At 36.5% G+C, this 12,700-nt stretch overlaps 1 protein-coding gene across 2 annotated transcripts in view; it reads left to right on the top strand.

Annotated features, from left to right (window-relative positions):
* Positions 1-3,093: 3,093 nt before the first annotated feature.
* Positions 3,094-12,700, top strand: part of TANK (TRAF family member associated NFKB activator) — a 95,132-nt gene continuing 85,525 nt past the window's right edge. The window contains exon 1 of one of the 2 annotated variants that reach the window (XM_070476127.1): positions 3,094-3,215. The gene's annotated coding sequence lies outside the window, so the exon portion shown is untranslated. The remainder of the gene's footprint in view (positions 3,216-12,700) is intronic. The other variant, XM_070476126.1, reaches the window with a different exon arrangement.

Genomic DNA, 12,700 nt, shown 5'->3' with positions numbered 1-12,700 from the left:
CAGAGCACGGGGAAAGGTAGAGTCCTACTTTTATTCCTAGTCTTAAAATAACTGGCCTATAATACTTCTCAAATGCTCAGGCTCTCTGGGCACCTCGCAGCTTTGGTTTGTAACAACAGTTACCCAAAACACTAAAATAGTGTCTATCTATCATCAAGACTGTAAACAATCCTTTAGAATGTTAAAAGCCAAATTAAGATTTTAGAAAATTTTTACTTATAAATCTAGAGAAATGAGCAAAAAGCCACAAGGCTAGCCTAAAGGAAATCAGAATGAACTTACTGAGAATATGCAAAAGGTACAAAATTGATTTTTAACCCTTGATCTTTTGCTTGCTCAGTTCCTGGATGTCTAGGTGGGCATCTTCTCATGAGTCGCTCTAGCTCTGAGAACTGCCTCTCTGCCCACACAGCACCTTGTATGTATCTCTGCTCTCATCTTTGGCAATGGGCGGAGGAAAATGTTGTTTGCTGTCTGTCTGTTCCTTAAGATCATGAGCCCCTCAAAGGCAAGAAAAAGCCTTTTAATGATTTTTACACCCAGCATAGAACCCAACACTTAATAGATAATATATGTTTATTGAGTTAGGATGACTACCTCCTCCCTGCTTCCACCAAATCTCCTTCCCATGTTCACTCTAATGGCACTTTGATTCTATAAGTCTCTATGACAGAAAATGTACATATCCCTCCTGGAGCAATACCTTGGCACAAATTTATGTTGCAAATTATCCATACCAACCATTCGTCCTAGTGCCGTTTATAGAGATTGAGGTGGTAGTGAAAAAAGAGTATCCATCATCCCCCCAAATGCCAGCCTTGTTGTGGCCATTGGCCAATGAAATCCCAGAGCATCAGCCCACCAACAAGTAGAGGCTAGAAAATTCTGCTTCTCCCACAAATACCATGCCTGGAACATGGATTTGTACTGCAGGTGTCTTTGTCATCACGTTTCCCAATTAAACACCTACCCGTGCAGCCTGGCTGCCTATCTCCTTGGCCAGAGTTACAGGCAGCTGGGTCCCCCTCCTGAAGGAAGAAGCCTATCTCTAAATCCCGGTCAGCAATGAGGAACACCAGCCTTTGTGCCTTCCACCTCCTCCAGCGTAGACTCTGCTTTCCAGGAACTCTTCTTCAGGAGGCCTTTCACCCAGACCTGCCTAGGGAAACTTGTTCTGTGGTGGCAATCTTCATTCTTTGATTAGCAAACTGTTGGTTGTTCCCCTCTGCCTGAATAGGAACCTCACTTGTGACTCCCAACCCCTAATTTGGGCTCGGAGCTCCCCACCCACTGAGTCCCCTCCAGTCCTAACCATATACTCTAACCCTTGTCAATACCAGCTTGGCTCTCTTGGCTCTCCAGACCAATTTGCTGCTTCCTCCCCTGCAGAAATCACTGTATTTCTGTCCGCTCTAGTCAGTGAGAGGAAAACAGGAGGGGGCGGGAAGAGGAAAAGGAACCTCTAGAGACAACAAAAACTTCCATCTGCCTCACATGTTTTGCCTAAAGCCAGAACCAGCGTAGGTTCTACATTCCACACACACAGCCAAAATTTCCTCCAAAACAGTCTCTTTGTCTTCTTTGTCTTGGCCTCAGGACCTTCTTGCAAACAGTGCTCCATCAAGTTGAGACGTTTACGCAGGATTAGCTGGTTCAGCTGTGACTTGGGCTCATACCAAGCTCATATAGGAAGAGGGAAGGGGCCTAGAATGGAGGGATTATTGGGGCATTTCCCAGTTAAAGCATCAGCAGCGATTTAAAAACAAACAAACAAAACTTATGTTTTTAACATCTAACTCAAAAAAGTAAATTCTTGAGAGAAAAGTTTTCCTTTCACCAATGGCTAGTTCACTTTTTTGTTGGCTATATTTACAGTATTAGATTTGTTTTCCCATTACACACAAGAGAGTTTGAGGTTTATATCAGTAAGCTAATTAGACAATGTAAGGTGCTAAAGGTATTAATACTTCCTTATATGTTAGATAAGTAAATGGAATGTTTTAATCATAATCTGGTTCATCATTTTAGATTAATTCAGAATTATTTCCTTTTTATACAATAATTTCTTCAGGAGTAGAAATATCTCAGGTTTATTTGATACTTAAGAGAGGGTGGTGTTTTAAGGTGGAAAAGAAACTAGACTGAGAATCTGAAGTTCTAAATTCTAGTCTTTTACTGACCGGGAAACTTTGAGTAAGATCTCAGAGTTCTCATGCACAAAATGCAGGAGTTGAACGAGGAGAGGGCTCCATCGCCACAGTCCTTTTCCTGTTTAATAACCTGCTACGCTGAGAAAAATACACTCAGATTCAAAAAACAGATTTTAATTTGAGTGCTGCCTCTAACCTTCTTGGTGACTTTGAGCATTTGCCCTCTCCTGTTACCTCATCTGTAATAAAAAGGAAATGGAACAGATGGTGTCTAAGGACACCAGCTTTGAAATTTTACAACAAAGAAAAATATCTGGGGTGCATATGCTGCCTTCTATTTGCATGTAGAACTTGATGTTTTTCTCCAAGTAGCCTGAGAAGAATCTATGTGTTTGTAAAGCACTTCCCCAGTGTTCTGGCACATACACTTATCCATAGAAGAGCAAATCTTAATTCCCTGGGAGGAAAACTCTTTAAGAAAGCAGAAAATTGTGGTCAGACTCTGGAAACCAGCATAAACTTTATTATTATGAGGCTTCATCCTAGTGACCTCTGTAGGCCATGAAGCAAAGACAGCTATAAAAATCTTGTCTTTACCTGCTATTTATAATTATACTGCTTAGGTCCAAAAGTGACTTCCTAAAACCTTAAAAAGCCATTTATCAAATAAGCTTTCTTTAAAATTTTCTGACATGAAAATGTGCTTAATCCAAATGTATTTTGGGATTTACAATTTCTGGATTTTTGTTAAAATGTCCTAGCTCTTCAAGTAAAGTATCTTTGCTTCAAAAGGAAGTCAAAGCTACAGTCACGGTGGTTTACAGACATTTCTGGTAGCCTTTGCTTCATTTCAATATCTTGCCACGATTGGCTGTTGATAGTTACAAAAAAGGAAGTCTTCAAGTTGGGGGATTTCTCAGTGGAAGTTCCCAGTTTAACACAAGGGAGATCTCAGGACAGTTTAAGCGGCACTATGAGAGCCTGCAGATAAACTTTCCAGACTCTAACTGTCTACTTCTTTAAAGAGCAGTAGTCTACGAAGGAAATCTTGTACCTGCAGAAGAGGTAATCAGAACTTTAGTAGTTTCTACCTATTCACAAACTAGCAAGGTAGCCTGGATATCTTAAACTGCTGTGTTGCAGATTTGCTCTACAATTGATTCTGTTAAGTGAGTAATTTGTGATGTGATTCAATAACGTCTTTTGTTCACTGCCATAGTTGGAAATTCAGCTTTTTAAAAAATATGGTCCCTAGCCAAGATTATGAGAAATTTTTAAAAACTGTGATCCTTTTGCTACTGTCCCAACTTTTAAGATAAAATTTATGTCTCTATTTGAAATGCTTTTTTAAAGTTTATGTCTGGAATACAGCCTTCTCCAGTGAGTAAAACTTAAAAGGTATCTATTTGGCATAAGTTAAGTTGTATATACCTTATTAGGTTGAAAAGTAAATATTATATATATATTCATACTTTTTTGGTTAAATTTTTAAAGATCAATTCTGACCTGATTCAGTGTGTTCATTTCCATCTTCTAAGAAATATGTTTATAAATATTTCTTTATAGCATTTTCTTTATATTAATAGAAAACTTTGCATAACTTATCTTCAAACATTTAAATTTACACTATAATAACTTATTTTATGATCAGTTGGCCTTTATTTTCACAAGAAGTGAATATTAAAGATTGTGTAGTGTATTCTTAAGAATAAGTTGATTGTTCCAAAAAGGTGAAACTACAAGGATCATCACTACTCTTATATAAACACCTGCCATTTATTGTGTCTGCCAGAGGGAAAATGATCACAGGACCTTCCAAATAGTAACTAGCAGCAACTGCTGCTAAATCGCTTCAGTTGTGTCTGACTCTGTGTGACCCCATAGACAGAAGCCCACCAGGATCCTCCGTCCCTGGGATTCTCCAGGCAAGAACACTGGAGTGGGTTGCCATTTCCTTCTCCAATGCATGAAAGTGAAACGTGAAAGTAAAGTCACTCAGTCGTGTCCGACTCTTAGCGACCCCACGGACTGCAGCCCACCAGGCTCCTCCGTCCATGGGGTTTTCCAGGCAAGAGTACTGGAGTGGGGTGCCATTGCCTTCTCCGAGTAACTAGCAGAGCCAGGGCTTAACCATAAATCCCCATCACTTCTTTTTTTCTGGCTCTCTGTTACCACTGCCCTGCCTTCTTACAATATTGAAAAATATTTTGAGATATCTTATCCAAACTGCAAAAAGATGGGGTTTCGGGGGAAGGGCAATCAATACTGGGCCAAGGTCACAGGAAAGCCAAGTCATTTACAGAAGCTTGTAATTCATTCCTAGGTCTTCCTTGTCCTTACTTGCCCACCCCATCTCCTCACTCCCTCCAGGGCTCCCTTCCACCTGGGCACAGGTGCTCACATTTATCTGTCCCCATGCAGGACGAGGACCTGGGACTGTATTCCAGGTCTAACCTGACTGAAGTTTCTGCTAGCAGTCAACTACAGCAATGTTCAATTATTTCTCTTAAACACCTGTGACAGTGAAAGAGAGGGCCAACTGGAAGATTCAAAGAAATCTCTAAAATTTCTCCCCAAAAGTGTTGGTTGGAATTTCATGAATCTTATGCACTAATTTGAAGAAACAATCATTCTTAATGGGAAAGAAATTTCCTGTCTGCAAACATTTTTTCTTTCCATGTGTTAAGGCCTCAGGAAACAGGTTGTTTATTATAAAATGTATTCCAATGTATTTTATCTTCTTCATGAGGGTAATAGGAATGCAATCTTGATAAAGACATTCTTTCCATTGTATTTTCTAACTAAATACTGCTGACATTTAGGAAAGTCCTTGATATAATAATTTTATCTTGCATCCAGTCATTGCATTATTTTACTTATTCTAAATTATTTGGGTAATTCACATGCAATGCCCAGATAGGAAAAACATAACGTTGTCTTCCTTTTTTCTTCTGATGGTAACATTGGCCAGAACTTCTAGAACAGTGTTTAATAACAGGAGATAGCAGCCAACCTCATCATGTTCTGATCTCAGTGGGAATTTCCCTAGTGGTTAACATTAAGAATGACGTTGGCTATTGGTTTGAGATAAACACCTTAATCATAAAAACCAAATAACTACCAAATATACTCCTAACCCTAATTTGCTAAAAGTGAATCAAGACTTCATGTTAAACTATATTCATTGTATTTTTTATATCATTAGAGACAACCGTACAGTGTTTCTACTTTTAAACTATATGGGTCCTGTAGTTATATGATACAGTAATTACATTTTTTAAAGTACATGTTATAAAAATCTTCCCACAGTAATAAAAGTAGGTTTATAATTATATAGTGTATTTTGTTATCACTCTAGATAATAAATTGGCTGATAAAAAAAAACCAAACCTACACATTTCCTCATTTTCTCTTCAGTCCTCATGCTTTAGCCTCTCCTCTATTATTTTGGCTTCACAATTCAGTTCGCAACTCAAATTAACAGAAAAGAATGAAAACAATGTAGCATAGCCAAGGAACCCTATCAAGGCAGCGCAACCATTACTCAAACAAAGCAGCTGCTCCTACACATTGTGCAAAAAGCTTTCTCCCTATTTTAGCAGTGCTATCTGAAGGCCACAGTTCAGCCAACAGTGGTGTGCAAAATGTGTGTCCAAATTGATTTACCTTACACCAGTTTATATTAACAAAATACATACTGAAAAAGAAATGCCTATAATTTATTGAGAGTTTTTGCATTCCTATTTATAAGTGAAGTTAATCTGCATTTTTATTTTCTGATAAAACTACCAAACATTTCCATATTCTAAGAAAGTTTCATGGGACTTAGTGGCTCCTTGAGATGTTTAAAGAGAAAAATCTTAGCACGTTTGTCCTTGGCACACATTTTTGGAAGTAATTCTTTAAAAGCTTTTCAGTGTTTTCTACTGTTATTGATCTATTCAAGTTTTATGCTTATTTTTCACACAGTTTAGGTTTTTTATGTATAAGTAAAGTTTTATTAAAGTTTTCAAATGTATTATTATGCAAAGTATTGTATTTCTAATCATCTTCATAACCATATGGATACCCATTTTCATTACTAACTTTGTCCATTTATGTTTTCTCTCTCTTTTCCCTGATATGACATGTCAAAGTGTGAATCTCTTGGATGTACCACTTTTATGGTTAGCTGTTTTTTAAATAATTAATTTTTGCCTTTATCTTTATTCTATTTTCTTACTGCCTTTCCCTCTTTTTAGACTATTTTACTTTTCCTCAGTTTTAGAGTCGGATGCTTAGTTCATTTACTTGTATTCTTTCTTATTTTGGAATCAAAGTATTTAAGGCTAGGGATTTTCTGAATACCATTTTAACGATTCTTAAACACGTTTGCTATGTCAATTTCACATTATTATTTTATTTTTTAACTGCCATTTTATTTCCTCTCTGATTCCAGAGTTATTTAGGAAAAAAAGGGCTTTTTTCTTTAGCTAAGAGATTTTTTTAGAACAGTTTTAGATTTAGAGAAAAAGTGAACAAACCCTACAGAGTTCCGTGTACAACCCTGCCTCTTCCCCATCCTTCCCCCTGGTCCCCAAGACACACAGTTTCCCCTATTATTAACATATTAATGTATGGTACATTTGTGACAATTGAGGAACAATATTGGTACATTCTTATTAACTCATTTTATAGTGTATTTAAATTTCCTTATTTTTTCCTTTTAAAAAATTGAGGTAAAATTCACAGAGCAAAATTAAACATTGTAAAGTGAACAATTCAGTGGTATTTGGTCCACTCACAATCTTGCGCAACCACCACATCTATCTAGTTTCAAAGCATTTTTGTTACCCCAAAAGGAAACCCTGTACCCACTAAACAGTTACTCTGTTTTCCTGCTCTCTTCAGTCCCTGGGGACGACCAGTCTGTATTCTGTCTATACAAGAATATAGCTATTCTGCATATTTCATGTAAGTGAAATCATATATGTGACTTTTTCTGTCTGACTTTTTTCACCTGGCATAAAGTTTTCAATATACATCTATGTAATGTGTATTATACACAATTTATTAATCTATTCATCTATTGATGGACAGGGTAGCTGAGCTATTTTCCCTTTTTGGCTGTTGTAAACAATGCTGCTATGACTGTGCATTTGCATTGTCTGAGTACCTAATTTCAATTCTTTTAAGTATATGCCTCACAGTGTAATTGTGCATTTGAATGATTTTCTTATGTTTAAACTCCCTTTCATTCCAGGGATAAATCACACTTGATCATGATGTATAATCCACTTAATATGCTACTAAATTCAGTGTGCAAGTATTTTGTGGAGAATTGTTGCATCTTCATCCATACAGAACCCACTCCAGTGTTCTTGCCTGGAGAATTCCAGGGACGGGGGGAGCCTGGTGGGCTGCCGTCTATGGGGTTGCAGAGTCGGACACGACTGAAGCGACTTAGCAGCAGCAGCAGCAACATCCATGAAGAACACTTATTTTTAGTTTTCTTTTCTTGTAGTATCTTTGTCTGGCTTTGGTATCTCAGTAATGCTGGCCTCATAGAATGAGTTGGGAGGTATTCCCTCCTCCTCTATTTTCTTAAGAGTTTGGGAAGGACTGGTATTCATTCTCCTCTAAGTGTTCAGTAGAATTCACTAGTGAAGCCATTTGGTTCTGAACTGCTTTGTTGGGAGGTTTTTGGTTACTGAATCAATGTATTTAATATAAATCCATTCAGTTTTTTTTTTTTTCTAGATTCAGTTTTGGTTATTTTGTGTTTCTAGGAATTTATACATTTCATCTAGATTATCTAATATTTTGCTGTGTGGTTATTCACACTATTTTATAAATAATTCTTTTTTTTCTATTTTTCTTTTTTTCTTTTCTATTTGGTATGGTAATGTCCCCATTTCATTTCTGATTTTAGTTACTTGTTATTCTTTGCCCTTTTCTTAAGTCTAGCTAAAGTTTCTTCTATTTTTTTTTTTCATCTTTTCAAAGAACTGACTTTGACTTCATTGATATTATTGTTTTTCTATTCTTTATTTCATTCATCCTGCTCCAATCTTTATTATTTCCTTCCTTCTTCTGTCTTTGGATTTAGTTTGCTCTTTTTCTCTACTTCCTTGAGCTGTAAAGTTAGGTTATTGATTTAAGATCTCTCTTCTGTTTTAGTGTAGACATTTACTTCTATTAATTTCCCTCTGAGCACTGCTTTCACTGCATCCTATAAGTTTTGGTATGATTTAATTTTTTTTCACCCATCTGTAAGTCTAATTTCCTTTTTTAACTCATGATTTTAACATGATTTCCTTTTTTAACTTATTGGTTATTTTAAAATGTTTTGGTTGACTTCCATATTTGTGGATTTTTCATTTTTCTTTCTGTTATTGATTTCCAGCTTCATTTCATTTGGTTGGAGAATGTACTTTGCATGATTTCAATCTTTTTAAATATATTGAGATTTTTTTTGTGGCCTAACATTTGATCTGTCTGGGAGAAGGTTCTATATCCACTTCAGAAGAATATGTACTTTGCTGCTGCTGGGTAGAATATTATATATATATATATATATATACTATATATATATATCTGTTAAATATATTATTTATGTTATTTTTCAAGTCTACTATATCCTTTTTGGTCTTCTGCTTTTCTATCCATTATTAAAAATGATGTAGTGAAGTCTCCAACTGTTAGTGTAGTACTCTCTATTTCTCCCTTAAGTTCTATCATTATTTGCATCATATACTTGGCGGGGGGGGCTCTATTGTTTGATGTGTATATGTGTGTAATTGTCTTCTTGATAAATGACACTTTTGTCATACATAAGGTCTCTCTTTTGTCTCTAGTAACAGTTTTTAACTTAATCTATTTTGTTTGATATCAATTTAGTCACCCCATCTCTCTTCCACTATTTGCATGAAAAATTTTTTTCTGTTATTTTATTTTCAACATACTTGTGTATATGGATCTAAAGCAAGTCTATTATAGATAGTATATTGCTTGACCTTGTTATATAACATTATCCACTCCACAAAACTCTGCCTTTTGATTGAGAGGTTAATCTATTAACAGTTAAGGAATTACTGATAAGTAAATGTTTACTTCTGCATTTTTATTATTTGATTTCTATATACCTTATACCATTTTTCTGGTCTTCACTTCCTCCACTACTGCCTTCTTTTGTGTTTGATTCTTTTCTGTGTACATATTATTCCCTTCTCATTTTCTTTTATATGTAATTTTTCAGATATTGTCATAGTGGTTATCATGGGGATTACAATTTGAAATATTCATAACAATCTGAGTTAATACAAGCTTAGCCTTAATAATATATGAAGTTCTACACCTATACAGTTTATTTCCCTCTTCTACATTCTTGTAATCACAAATTTCATCTTTATACATTGTGTGCCTATTAACATAGATTGATAAATTATTTTTAAGCATTTTCTTTTAAATATGTAGGAAATTAAAAGTTACAAACCAAAAACAAAATCATGACAGTCTTTCTAGCTACCTAGATAGTTGCCTTAACCAAAGTGTATTTCTTTGTGTTGCTCTGAATTATTGTCTAATGACCCTTTTATCTGAGTGATAGTTGCTCGGTCACGCCTGACTCTGCAACCCCATGGACTGTAGCCAGCCAGGTTCCTCTGTCCATGGAATTCTCCAGGCAAGATTACTGGAGTGGTTGCCATTTCCTTCTCCATTTTATCTGAAAGACCCTCTATAATTCCTTTAAGGGTAAATCTGTTAGCAACAAACTTTCTCAGCTTTTTTTTTTTTTTTTGGTATCTCAGAATGTCATAATTTCTCTTTCATTTTTAAAAAATGGTTTTGCCAGATACAGAATTTCTTATTGACACCTATTTTTTCCCCCAGCATTTTAAGTATGTCATCCCACCGCCTTCTGGCCTCCATGATTCCAAAGTGAAATTGGCTGTTAATCTTACAGAGGATCCCTTGTATATAAAGAGTTGCTTCTCTCTTGCTGCTTTCAAGATTCTCTCATTATTGTCTTTGGCATTCAACAGTTTGATTATAATGTATCTCAGGGTGAATCTATGAGTTTAGCCTACTTGAGTTCATTGAACTGCTTGAATGTGCAGATTCAGTCTTTCAACATATCAGGAAGTTTTCAGCCATTATTTCTTTAAATTTATTTTCTGCTCCTTTACTCTCACCTCTCCTTCAGAACTTCCATAATGTCTATTTTGGTTTGCAAGATGATGTTTCATAGGTCTCTTAGACTGTATGCATTTTTCTTTATTATTTCTTTTTTTTTCTGTTCCTCTATCTGGGTAGTTTCAATTATCTTATCATCACATTTACAAACTTATTCTGCCTGCTCAAATCTGTCGTCAAACTCCTCTAGTGAAATTTCCATTTCACTTATTGTATTGTTCAGCTCCAAAATTTCTATTTGGTTTCTTTTTACAATTTTTTATCCTGTTACTGATAATCTCATTTTGTTTATATACCATTTTCTGACTTCCTTTGGTTGTTTGCCCATGGTTTCCTTTAACTCTTTGGGCATATGTGAGACAATTGATTTAAAGTAAGATATTTTTCTACTAAGTACAATCTCTACATTTCCTTAAGGTAAACTTTTAAAGACTTTTTAAATGATAATTCTGACTACTTACTTAAATTAAAAATCAACTGCATGTAGAGCCAGCTACTTAAGTTACAGATATTATCTGTTCAACATGGGTTTGAACTGGTGGGCCACTAATACATGGATTTTTTTTTTTACAAATGTGTACTACAGTACTGCTTCTCTGGTAGCTCAGTGGGTAAAAAATCTACCTGCAAAACAGGAGACAGTCTGCAATGCAGGAGATCTGGGTTCAGTCCCTGGGTCAGGAAAATCCCCTGGAGATGGAAATGGCAACCCACTCCAGGATTCTCACCTGAGAAGTCCCGTGGACAGAGGAACTTGGCGGACTACAGTGCATGGGGTCACAAGAGTCGGACACAACTTAGTGACTAAACCACCAACTACCACCACCACAGTCCTACATGATTTGTAGTTGGTTGAATCTGCAGCTACAGAACCATGGATACGGAGGGCTGACTATAAAGTTATATGTGTATTTTCAACTCCTTAGGGGGGATGGTGTCCCAATCTTCTGGTTGTTCAACTATCAACTGTATTAGCTAATATTTACTGAGTTCCTCCTATAATTCAGGTCCTCTCCATATATTATCTCACTGTACACACACACATATAGACACAACATTTGAGGCCAGTAATATTATCATTTATACTTGACAGGAGAAGAAACTGAAGCTCAGGGTTGGTAAAGTCATGTGGTTAGTGAATGGCAATACCAACATATGAATGAGGCAGTTTTAATGAGAACTCTCATTTATAGTCTGTTTGCATTAGCCTATATCAGCTTGAGTTTGCCTTTGTAAGGGCAATGGCATTTAGGCCTCAGAATGGTATTGCAAGTTTCTTTGATTTCAGTTGTAATAGCCATTCTAACTTCAAAAACATCTAAATATATGTCTTAGAATTTAAAGTGTGGTGCATATCATAAAGGGAAATGGACAGGGTGAAATATGAGCCCATAGTTCTAACCTGGAAGAGAAGTGAAGTGGGGGCCTTGCTTTAACTCAGTCCATTCAGCTGAGGCCTTAACAGACCAAGCAAAATGTGAAGGAAACATGTTCTGTGATGAAGAAAACACACGAGCAAACAGGACAGAACTACTCTGTCTGAAAAGAACAAAACTGGGAACATTTGAGGTATTGAAAAAAGCCAGAAGAGGCGGCAGGATATGAGTCTATAGTGAAGTAAGAAGAAACCTCATACTATGTGTAGAGTTTGGATTTTATCCTAAGGTTAATAGGAAGTGACCTTAGGTGCTAAAGGAACATAATCAAATTTGACAGTATGGAGAATCCTTAAAAAACTAGGAGTAAACTACCATATGATCCAACAATACAATTACTGGACATATACCCTGAAGAAGCCATAATTGAAAAAAATACACATACTCCAATGTTCATTGCCGCACTTTTTTTTTTTTTACAATAGCTAGGACATGAAAACAACCTAAATGTCCAACAAAAGATGAATGGATAAAGAAGTCACATATATAATATTCCACTGCATATATGTGAATATTCAGTTCAGTTCAGTCGCTCAGTCATGTCCGACTCTCTGCGATCCCATGAATCGCAGCACGCCAGGCCTCCCTGTCCATCACCAACTCCCGGAGTTTACCCAACCTCATGTTCATCGAGTCGGTGATGCCATCCAACCATCTCATCCTCTGTCGTCCCCTTCTCCTCCTGCCCCCAGTCCCTCCCAGCATCCAGGACTTTTCCAGTGAGTCAACTCTTCGCATGAGGTGGCCAAAGTATTGGAGTTTCAGCTTCAGTATCAGTCCTTTCAATGAACACCCAGGACTGATCTCCTTTAGGATGGACTGGTTGGATCTCCTTGCAGTCCAAGGGACTCTCAAGAGTCTTCTCCAACACCACAGTGCAAAAGCATCAATTCTTCAGCACTCAGCTTTCTTCACAGTCCAACTCTCACATCCATACAT

Source organism: Odocoileus virginianus, chromosome 13, assembly GCF_023699985.2.
Source record: "Odocoileus virginianus isolate 20LAN1187 ecotype Illinois chromosome 13, Ovbor_1.2, whole genome shotgun sequence".
NCBI classification, from domain to species: domain Eukaryota; kingdom Metazoa; phylum Chordata; class Mammalia; order Artiodactyla; family Cervidae; genus Odocoileus; species Odocoileus virginianus.
The sequence above is the reverse complement of the archived record's forward strand: the minus strand, read 5'-3'. Positions and strand labels throughout refer to the sequence as shown.